We start from the raw sequence: 10,770 nt of genomic DNA, 5'->3' as shown, positions 1-10,770 counted from the left end.
TTTTAAATTTTTGTGGCCTTTGAAACTCTTTTTACTGCCAAGGCCAATTAACTTTCACTGTAAGTGCCTTACTATACGGTACATAAACATTTATTTATATTTTAAGGAAGAATCTGTCATGATTTTTCCACGACTTGTTTCTCAAATTCCCCAATGTCTAATTAATCTCTTCCCTTATATTTTTGATTGTTAATGTACATTAAAAGTGGTATTTCGATTGAATGAGTTTGGAAGTGTTGTAAATTGTTGTATATTTATATTACTGTTAGTATTTCATAATCCAAAATATTTACTGAAATCATTTTTTATTAAAATGTAAAGGCTGAATGTTATGTATACTGATGTTCTCATCTGAATGTTGTGCCAAAGAGTGGCTTCAGGAAAGAATAGAATTCAATGCAAACTCGCACTAAGTTCGATGCCTTGGATGCCAGAGAGGGTCACAGTGTAATGGTGTCCTTTGAACTACAGAAACTACCTTAACCTACATTGAATTTAGTAGATACACGCATTTAGTCTCTCTCTTTTGATAAATACGAACTAAAAGTGGTAATGACTAAAATTATTTTTTGTCCAATGAAACGTTCTCTGGAATGAAAACGTTTTTCTCTTTAATACCAACAACACAGTGGATGCGTTTCCTCTGTCAACCACTCGAGGACGTCAGATATATTTGTACGCAATACGAAAAAGAAAAAAACGACATACAATAATCCTAGTTTTGTGCGGGAATCAAGCCGGAACCCTACAGGAATAATAAACAGAAACAAACAAAAAGCCAAAATTACACATACAATCACTGCAGCATTTCATAGAGCCTAGGCCTGCCAAAAATTGTCTAGAAAATAAAACTCACGAAAGGAAATATAGTTTGTGTAAGGCTTGTCTAGAAAAGTCCGCTCCCGCTGGATTAGTTATTTTCCAGATGATGAATAAATTTGATGAAACCGCTACCTCGTCGTTCCTCGTCCGTGCAGGAGAGCAGCTCCCCCCCACGCCGTTTCGTTTATGCTACATAACCACAAGAGGGCGTTCAGAGGGTTGTTCAGCCCGGAAAGAGCAGGCCACCCCACTGAAGCAGTAGCTTGTTGAGAAGTCCAGAGCGCAGAGTCAAGTATTCAAGGTTTGCTTTCTCACCCTAAATTGCACATTTCAATCATATTTGACCTCTTTGTTTTTGTAAAAATAAAGGGCAAAAGGCACGTTCGATTTAAGCCAAACTGATGAAACAAAGATGGTGCTTTACATGTTGACAACAACAAGAAGCCATGTTGAGGTTATCATTGACTTGCAATTGCAACATTTCAAATGCAAAAGACTAGAACATTTTATATTTGAACAATTCAACCAATGCTAATAAAAAATTTTTTAGAACAAAATCAGTCTCACATATGTGACCCTGGACCACAAAACTAGTCATTAGTAGCACAGGTATATTTGTAGCAATAGCCAAAAATACATTGTGTGGGTCAAAATTATCGATTTTTCTCCTAATTTAATTATTAGGATATGAAGTAAAGATCATGTTCCATGAATATATATATATCCTACTGTAAATATATCAATTAATATTTGATTAGTCATATGCATTGCTAAGAACTTAATATGGACTCTTTTAAAGGAGATGTTTTTGTTGTTGTTTTTTCTTTTCTTTCTTTTTGCCCCCTCAGATTCCAGATTTTCAAATAGTTGTAGCTCGGCCAAATATTATCCTATCCTAACAAACCATCACATACATCAAAGGAAAGCGTATTTATTCAGCTTTATGATGATGTATAAATCTCAATTTAAAAAAAAAAATTACCCTTATGACTGGTTTTGTGGTCCAGGGTCACATATTACCTGTCCTATCCTATTCTATTCTCTTCAAAATTTATAAAAAAAAAAAAAAAAAAAAAAAAAAAACAAGACCCTAGCTATGTGTACTGTGCTAGAATAACTGAGAATTGTGACAGTACTTGTACACTGTTGCTCTCTCCTTGGTCTGATTGCTTCTGTTGTTCTCCTTATTTGTAAGTCGCTTTGGATAAAAGTGTCTGCTAAATGATTAAATGTAAATGTGTATTACGTTAAATAAAACAAAGTAAACATGATCACAAAAATCCATCAGTTGGTACTGAGCTGAAAAGAGAGCATTCCTTTGGTGAGTTGGCACAGTGTTAATGGCTGGCACCAGCATATTATATGTCCTGTGTGTGTCCTCACAAGAGGGTTTGCCCCCTCATGCTGCTGCTTCCAGTTTCCTCCAGTCTCCCCCTGCCACCATGTCTGGCACTGCTTTCAGTGTGCTGAGTGTGCTAATCTGCTAAAACCTGCTGCCATACACTGCGCTCTGGAAGTCCTTTCTGCTGGATGCCAGGTAAGGGCAAACCCTTCACCCTTATGCTTACATACATACACATTCAGAGGGAAAGAAGGCTGGGAATGGATATGGGCCCATTACTCTTTTTGCATACAAGGGTATTATATATACAGTAAGTACGGATAATACTGTGTGACATGCAAGAATACAGGGCAACTTTGTCCGTTTACCAAATGGTGCAGTTGTAGTGTTTCTGTTTGATCTTAAAGGTTGTCCAGGATTTGGCATTACGTGGTGAATTAAACATATAGTTCATTTTTTGGCTGTGCCAGAGGTTCACTGGCTTGATGCTTTTTAAATGTCATTATTAGACAAAGATGCTGCTAAAAGAATAGCCTAATGATTATGTCAGTCCAATTATATAGTAACGCAATCGTCACATAAAAGTGTGGCTTAGGTTATATTGCTAATAAATATTAAAGCTTTAGCTATATACAGGGCCGTCTAAAAGCTCACACTGGAATTTTTATTTTCTTATTTATTTTTTGGTTCTGATTTCTCACTCGTCTGTGTTTTCACCCCCTTCTAAGTCTTGTTTGGTACTGTGTCCAGGATCCATGCCAAGGCTGCCTCATTAAAATGAAGCATATGCATACTTGTCTTGTTTAAGCTAATGGTGACGCTTATTTGTTGTGTCTGGTCTTCAGCAATTGTTGACTGTGCGAGTATGTTTCTAAAGGTGCATGTTTCTGTTTTCCATTACTCTCTTGTCAGGAAATCTCTGGTGAATATGTGTCCTTGCATGTATTTTCAAGGCAATCTCATTGAAGATTGAATGCTTGTGGGGAGGTGCTGCTTTGCTTACATTGCCTCATGTGTTTTCATTTGTCTTGCGATTGAATCATTCATCAGTTTTGTGCCTTTGCCAATCGGATACCTGCGTCTTGTCCCTCCATTTTACTGCATCAGCACCACTACACGGGCCAAAGTCGATCTGTATTGTGCATGACTATGCCAGACCATCCTCTGGCAAACATGGAGGTTCACAAGAGCTGGTTACTCGCATGACTCACAATACAGCAGCTTCTTCAATGAGTGTGTCTGGTCTGGCCCTAGAGCTCTGCAGGGCTCTCCACTCACCTGGCACAGACACACAGATTCAGTGCCAGCAGCGTTCTAGCCTCCATATGTTTGGCCTGTCCGATGCTTAAAATATTCCACATACTGGCAGTAACTCTGTCTCTCAATTTTCAATCTAACCCTCACAAGAGACAAAAAAAATGTACATGGGATTGATTTAAAATGGATATTTTTTGCAAACAATTATTTCAGGATTAAAGTACTTTTAATGTAATGCAGCTAATTATTACCCAACAAAACAAGAAAGCTGACTATGAATTGGGAAAACTGATTACACATAATTTGGCACAGGAAAGCCTTACATGTATTGTTGGAGTTTTTTTTTTTTTTTTTTTTTTTTTTTGCAAAAGAAGAAAGATATCAGCTGTATTTACTCACTGATTTCAAGTACATTTTAAAGCAATAAACCCAATTATACAAATCCCCTTTAGGTAAGAATTGTGCTTCTAGTCACTGATGTGACATTGTCACTTTCAGAGTCCTTACTCAAGCTGTCGAGGACATCTGTAAATGGGCTCACATTCCAAACAGAACATGACTGACTGGTAATACATTGTTTAGTGTCAATGTGTCAAACTTTTAACATTTTCTTTTTTTATTTAACATCAAAATTAAAATTTACATCTCAAAAAGTGAGTAAAAGTGAATATTTGTGCCGTTTTTCAGGCTTTTTTAAAGAAACTTTAGCTGATTTTAAAATTCACCTCAATAGTACTATATAGCAAAAGGTATGGCATGAGGTTTTTTTTTTCTTTATTTTTTGAAAATACAACTATTTCATGTTGTTTCTTGATAAGATCAGAATTTACAATTTTTTTTGTAATTTTTTTTTTTTTTCACTCCCTGTTGTTCCAAATCAAGATGAGATTTCAGAGCTTCAGAGGAAGGGAAGCTATGAATATATGAATATTGGACTGGAGCTTAAACCGAGTTAGTATTTGGTTTCAAAAGACTTGAAATTTTAATTTTATTTAGTTTTTTCTCCTTTTTTCGAAATTAAGGGCCCTCTGTAAAGTTTACTCCTTTTATGTTCCACAGAATAAATAACAGCATACGGGTTTGGAACGAAATGTCATTTTTGGATGGACTTTCCCTTTAAGCAATATACACCAACCCATAGTGTGGCAAATGTAGTGAATGATGCAGAGAACGACCTCTTCTGCCTGGTATGTGCAAACACAGGACACAGAGCTTAAAGCGTGCATCCTAAAGATTTCTAAATAATCTATAACAAATTGAAATGTGATCTTCTTTACTGTTTACACTGTAGAATTGCATAGAATAGCATTGCTGTGACTGGCGATGTGGTACTAAATGAGTGCTGGATGGCAGTATTATCTTTTGTGCATAGGTTCATTCCAGGCCACAAAGTACTAATATGTATGCGGTTGTTTTGGTATTATTGGAGCTGCTGCTGCTGCTGGCTGTTTCTCTGTCTGTATTTGTGGCTGCAGTGGTGAGAGGCGCTGATTGCATCTCTCGTATGCCAGCACTGCTGCCTGGCCCCGCCTTTACCAGAGCTGTGCACAGAATTTCAATGAGCTTTGTGAAGGAACGAGACGTTGTCTCCCTCACCATGTGTGTCTGGTTGGTTTCATAGCTGGTTCTGATGTTGAGAGGTTTGTGCAAGCTTAACGTTCCACTAGTTTACTTTATTTTGCAAGGCAAACAGTGACAAGAACTGTGATTGAAGGGAAAGGCATCCATTGGATGAATTTAATAAAACCTGAAGAGAATATGTCCCTGTCATATATCACCTTAGATGCAAAATAAAGAAAAAAGAATGTTTTATATTATAAGAAGTTTTAAATGTTTTAAAAATAATATTGTATTTTTTCACCCCAGTCTTTTTGCTGTAATGCATAAGAAACTCATTCTGAAATAAATAAATGGATACATGCATACATATGTTGGTTATATGTATAGTATCTAAGAAAAGTATATATTTTTAAAGAAACTTTAGCTGATTTTACAATTCACCTCAATAGGATATATTGCAAAAGGTATGGAATGACATGATTTTTTCTTTTTTTTCTTTTTTGAAAATACAAATATTTCATGTAGTAGTATTTAAAATTGTAGTATTTAAATTGTAATGCTTGTGGTAAGATTTTGTAAATGTTTTTGAAAGAGTCTTATACTCACCAAGGCTGAATTGATCAAAAATACAGTAAAATAGTAATATTGTGAAATATTATTACAATTTTAAAAGTTAATATATATTCTAATTCTAATATTCCAATGGTAATACATTTTAAAATGTCATGTATTCCTGTGATGGTAAATCTGAATTTTCAGCATCATTACTCCAGTCTGCAGTGTCACATGATCCCTCAGAAATCATTTTAATATACTGAATTACTGCTCGAGAAACATTTTGTATTATGATCAATGATGAAAACACTTGTGCTGCTTAATATTTTTGTAATTCTTTTTAATCTTTGAATATAAACATGAACAGCATTTATTTGACAGAGATCATTTGCAACATTATAAATTTATTTACTGTCACTTTTGATCCATTTAATTTCATTCTTTCAGAATAATATTCCTAACCTTTTAAATTAGGGAGTAATTTAAGCCATCTTGAGAATGACATTTGCAAAAAAAAAAAGAAAAAGAAAAAAAACGACTCTTAACAAATATTATATATATTAGTTTTACATTTAAATTACTTTTTTTTTCCATTTTATTTGACATAATTTATAATATGATATAATACTTGTTTACTATTTTAACAGTGAAATATTACTCTTTTGGCTGTTGACTTCCAGTCTCAGACACATGGCACATCTTTTGACTGCAGTTTGCTGCCCATCAAGTCAGAGCTGTTAGTTGGGTGCATAACAGTGTGGAAAAGTGTCTATGTGTCTCTTTCACAATGGAGGTTTTGTCACCCTGAAGCAGAGCAAGCTAGTACAGGGACAAGCGTGTCTGTTTGCAAGGTATCCAGTGCATGTGTGACGCAGTGTAGAGTGCGTCTTGCAGCAGCTCAGGACTGGCAAAAGGCCCTGCTGACTTAGCTGTTAACAAAGGCAAGCATTCAAATGAATTAGGCTCCATTCCAAGAAGAGGTTGGGTGTTGTGGTGGGGGGAGTTTGGCACAGCTGATAAATATTCATTGAAACTCAGAGGCATTTCTGCAGTGTTCTTACTCTCTCACGCCAGGGTTCTTTCTCTGTCCGCAGCTCCTTTCATTCGCCCTCTTTCATTTTGATTTGCATGCGTGATGCCACCTGCACCGGGAGGCTGAGAGAATCGAATAGGAACCAGAAAACCATGCCCCCTGGTGTTCCCCTATTTTCTCTCCCTCCTACGGTCTCCCTATATTCCCCAGGTACTCCTAGCCCGGGGAATCTATGTTTGTCACGTGACCCTTTCCTTCACGTGACTGCGTGGATTGCTGCTCGGCACCACATGTGATGTGTGAATCAAAAAGAGGAGAGAAAGACAAGGTTTGAAATAATAAAGGGAGCAAACCTGCTATTTCCGTGCCTGTCCCCCATTACCTGTCATCAAGCAGGTTGTTTAAGTGTATGTGTCAGCATGTGCATGCGTGTGTCGCTGGAGCGGCGTATGTGAACAGCCTGACTCTGATTATGTGCTGCAGACACTTGGGTAAGTTGCCTGGCACTCGCATCCATTCATTTGTGCTTCTCCACAGTGAAGTCATTGTCATGCGTGGTGTGTATGCAGAGCCCCCATGTAAATATTGTTATGCTGTCATTGAAATCGAAAGCATGGCGCAGTAACAGCAGGTTTGCTGTTAGCCTCTGATGGCACGCTCGATCACAGACTCTTTTGAAATGGACAGAAAGCCCTTTTGTTTAACCTTGCAGGATTGTTTCTCTACTGTTTGGGGTTATTACATGCTCCGGTCTTGTTCATTGCGACCTATATTATAAAGATAATTTGCTTAGTTATGTTACTCGTGATGTATTTTACTGTATCGTGTGTGTGTTTTGAACAGTCAGCTGAGGATCCACAGAAACAATAGGCTGGGGTCGAGAATGTGCCATTGTTTGGAGGCTGTAATGCAGTAAGTGGAGGGTTTGAGAGTTATTAGACCTAATGGTTATTATCTCTGATGGGAGGTGGGTGGAGAAGCATGGACTCATTGGGTGATCAGCCTCAGATTATATTATACAGAGCTGTGTGAGTATGGCATGCATTCATTCTTGTGGATGAATTGTTGTGAATGGTATTATTATTTTTTTAGAGGTCTTTTTACATTTGACAGAGAAAGTATATACAAAACGTAAATTATCACATTTTTGGTAAAAAAAAAAAAAAAAAAGGTTTCCTCTTATGCTCACCAAGGCTGCATTTATTTTATCAAAAATATTTTAAAAAATGTAAAATTGTGAAATATTATTACAAATTTAAAATAATTATTTTGTATTTGAATATATCTTAGAATGTAATGTTTTTCTGTGATGCAAAACTGTCTCACGATTTTTCAGAAATCATTCTAATATGCTGATTTGCTGCTCAAGAAACCTTTCTTATTATTATCAATATTAAAAACTGTTGTGCTGCTTAATATTTTTGTGGGAACCGTGATGCGTTTTTTCAAGATTTGTTGAAAGTTTAAAAGAACAGCATTTATTTGAAATAGAAATCTTTCTGTCACTTTTGATGCCATACTACCTTCAAAACAAATCGTACTAACCTTATCAAAATACATAAAAATAATAACAATTTGTCCACTGAATTGACAAACAAGCCATGATTGGACTGCCGAACACAGGCGTCTGTTTCAAGTAAAGCATTAGGACGACGAGTTTAATCCCCTGCTGATCTAAGCAGCAGCACTGAGAGGGCAAACTGTCTCTAGCGCTGTAGTTGTGTTTTGGCCTTCGTGCTCTGCTCTGATGGTTGTTGACAGTCAGTCAGACTGTTTAGTCTGTTTCAGCAAAAGCCCCGGCTGAGGAGCAGCCGCTTCCCTGTTGGCCATTACTGACTCAAGGAGGAAACAATTTGCTCTTTTATGCGTCATCCCAAGTGTTGAATGTCATGCAGAGCTGCCCAGGCTTTTGTGTTGCAAAATTATGTAGCTGAGTTTGAGTTGATATGCAGACTTCCTTTTATCCCCCTGTTGCTTAATTGCTTCAGTGTGGACAACCATGCAGAGGATTTATTGGAAGGTATCAAACAAAGCTGGTCATTGTTGTGTGTGTCTCTCTCTCTCTCTCTCTCTCTCTCTCTCTCTCTCTCTCTCTCTCTCTCTCTGTCTGTCTGTCTGTCTGTCTGTGTGTGTGTCTGTGTGTCTGTGTGTGTCTGTGTGTGTGTGTGTGTGTGTGTGGGGTGGTGAGGTGAGACTCCTTGTGGTATTTGAGGTCAGTGCCAAAGAAGTAAATCTCAGCACTGTGCATTTCTTATCAATTTTGTACCTGTGATATGTGTTGTCAATTTTATTATAAAGCAAATGTAATACTGAATTATTGCTTTAACTTGAATGACAAATTAATGGGCAATTTTGACTTGCCAGTAAGCAACCACTGAGAAAAAGCTGCGACCCTCTGATTGGTGGAATGTTCTGTACAGCATCATGGGTAATGTATTTTTTTTTACATCACTTTTTCCACTATTAAACATGACTATTTTAACAATAAGTTGAATTAATGTGAACAGATCGGTTTAACAACCTCATAGCTCGCAACAGGTCTGTCTTTAAAGGTTGATCATTTATTGTTAAAAATTTCCCTATGGGGAAAATCAGTAAAAACAGTTTTTACTTCTGAAACATTTCTGTTGTGCTCTATAAAACAAGATGAAGCTGTTAGCTAACACTACATTAAAAAGTTACCATACTTTAAAACTCTGTAATAGTGTTGACTATTTCAAGATGGTGAGCGGTACTGAAACATTTTAATGAAATCATGCTAATACATAGCATTTTATTCAAACCAGTGAAAGGAAACTTCCCAATCCTTTCTTTTTCTTGGGGGGAAAATTTACCCTCAAGCTGGGAACATTCAGTCATCAGTGAAACATTTTAATGAAATTCATTCATCCAGAGCACAGTCCTGTTTTCTATCTAATTTCTTTTGCAGTGATTGTTATGAATGTGCAGAATCCCCACTTGGACACATTGTGTATACAGTGCCGCCAAGACCTCAATATTCAAGCTATTTTCAGCGAAGCGATGATGGATTGTTTAAAAAAAGTGCAGTTTTTGCTAGTGAGGATACTAACAGTGCAGCACTGTTAACACGGGCGCATATCTTGCCAAAGCCAGTCTGCAAAGTCCGTTTTTAAAAGCTTTTTTAAAGGCACAGTTGTACGTAAACCACCTCGACTGATCCTCAGGCTTTCGAGACCAGGGTTCATCTAAACTCTGTGTACAGTAGGGCTTGGTACACCAGCACTTCACAGCATGCATCCTAAATGGCCGCTTCTCTCAGAGACCTGTGTTTTTGTTTGGTGCCATAAAGGCAGCACTGAGCTTTTGTTCCTTACAGAACATGAGCCGATCGCAGCTTGGCAGGGTCCCAGCAGCCTCCAACTCTAAATACAGAGAGGCCTTTCATCCCTGCTCCGAATCCTCCTTACAGCAGCCAAACTTTGCACAGAGCCACAGCCAAGTGCCATCACTCAGTCCGCACTGTGATTAATGCGCTCGGCAGACACAACAGCACCGCATCTGGAAACAGCAGAAAGCCTGTTTCATTGTTCATGACTTGCTCCGGACCCTGTTTCCAAATCATTGCTATTAAGTGGCTGGTCGGTGCTGTTTTTAGATTAAAGATCACCGCTATGTTGGGTGGGTATTGCTTTTTCAGTCCAGCTAACGGGTGGCATGTTTGGGGACAATTTGGTCAAGTTTCCTGTATGCCAGCAGATCTCAGCTAAACAAGAAGTAGCTAGTGTTTGGCCGCACACAAAAGCAGGAACAGACTCACTTTGGCCATCGTTCAGGAAGCTTGGTTCTTGAGAACACGGCCCTCACTTTCCCACAGAGAGGTTTGTGTTGTAATTTGAGAAAGAGCTCCTTCCATGACAACCATGACATCATCACAAACCAAACACTGTCTCAGCGCTGAACACATCCACTTGGTGCCTGGCCTTGAGGAAATGAAGATTAAAGAAAATGACGCCAAGTCCTAAGTGCTATTTAATTTGGGCTGCAAATGTGGCCCACACCATTGCTTGAGATTAAATGGGTGGGAGTTTGGAGCGGCCCTAAAAAGTGTTTGCTTTTCAAAGTCACATTTAAAACTGGAGTAACGTCTATTAAAGTTTGAACGTTTTAGGGTCAGTGTAATGTTTAAAAATATATACATCATGAATTAAATTTGATACAATAAAATCATTTATAATTTTAC

At 37.7% G+C, this 10,770-nt stretch overlaps 1 protein-coding gene across 5 annotated transcripts in view; it reads left to right on the top strand.

The window, feature by feature from the left end:
* Positions 1–1,016: 1,016 nt before the first annotated feature.
* LOC109064530 (trinucleotide repeat-containing gene 6A protein-like) overlaps positions 1,017–10,770 on the top strand; it is a 56,498-nt gene continuing 46,744 nt past the window's right edge. For 4 of the 5 annotated variants that reach the window (XM_042719959.1, XM_042719953.1, XM_042719960.1 and 1 more), the window contains exons 1-2: positions 1,017–1,123; positions 2,240–2,359. The gene's annotated coding sequence lies outside the window, so the exon portion shown is untranslated. Of the gene's footprint in view, positions 1,124–2,239; positions 2,360–4,522; positions 4,609–10,770 lie in introns of those variants that run through there. The other variant, XM_042719954.1, reaches the window with a different exon arrangement.

Source organism: Cyprinus carpio, chromosome B3, assembly GCF_018340385.1.
Source record: "Cyprinus carpio isolate SPL01 chromosome B3, ASM1834038v1, whole genome shotgun sequence".
Classification (NCBI taxonomy): Eukaryota; Metazoa; Chordata; class Actinopteri; order Cypriniformes; family Cyprinidae; genus Cyprinus; species Cyprinus carpio.
The sequence above is the reverse complement of the archived record's forward strand: the minus strand, read 5'-3'. Positions and strand labels throughout refer to the sequence as shown.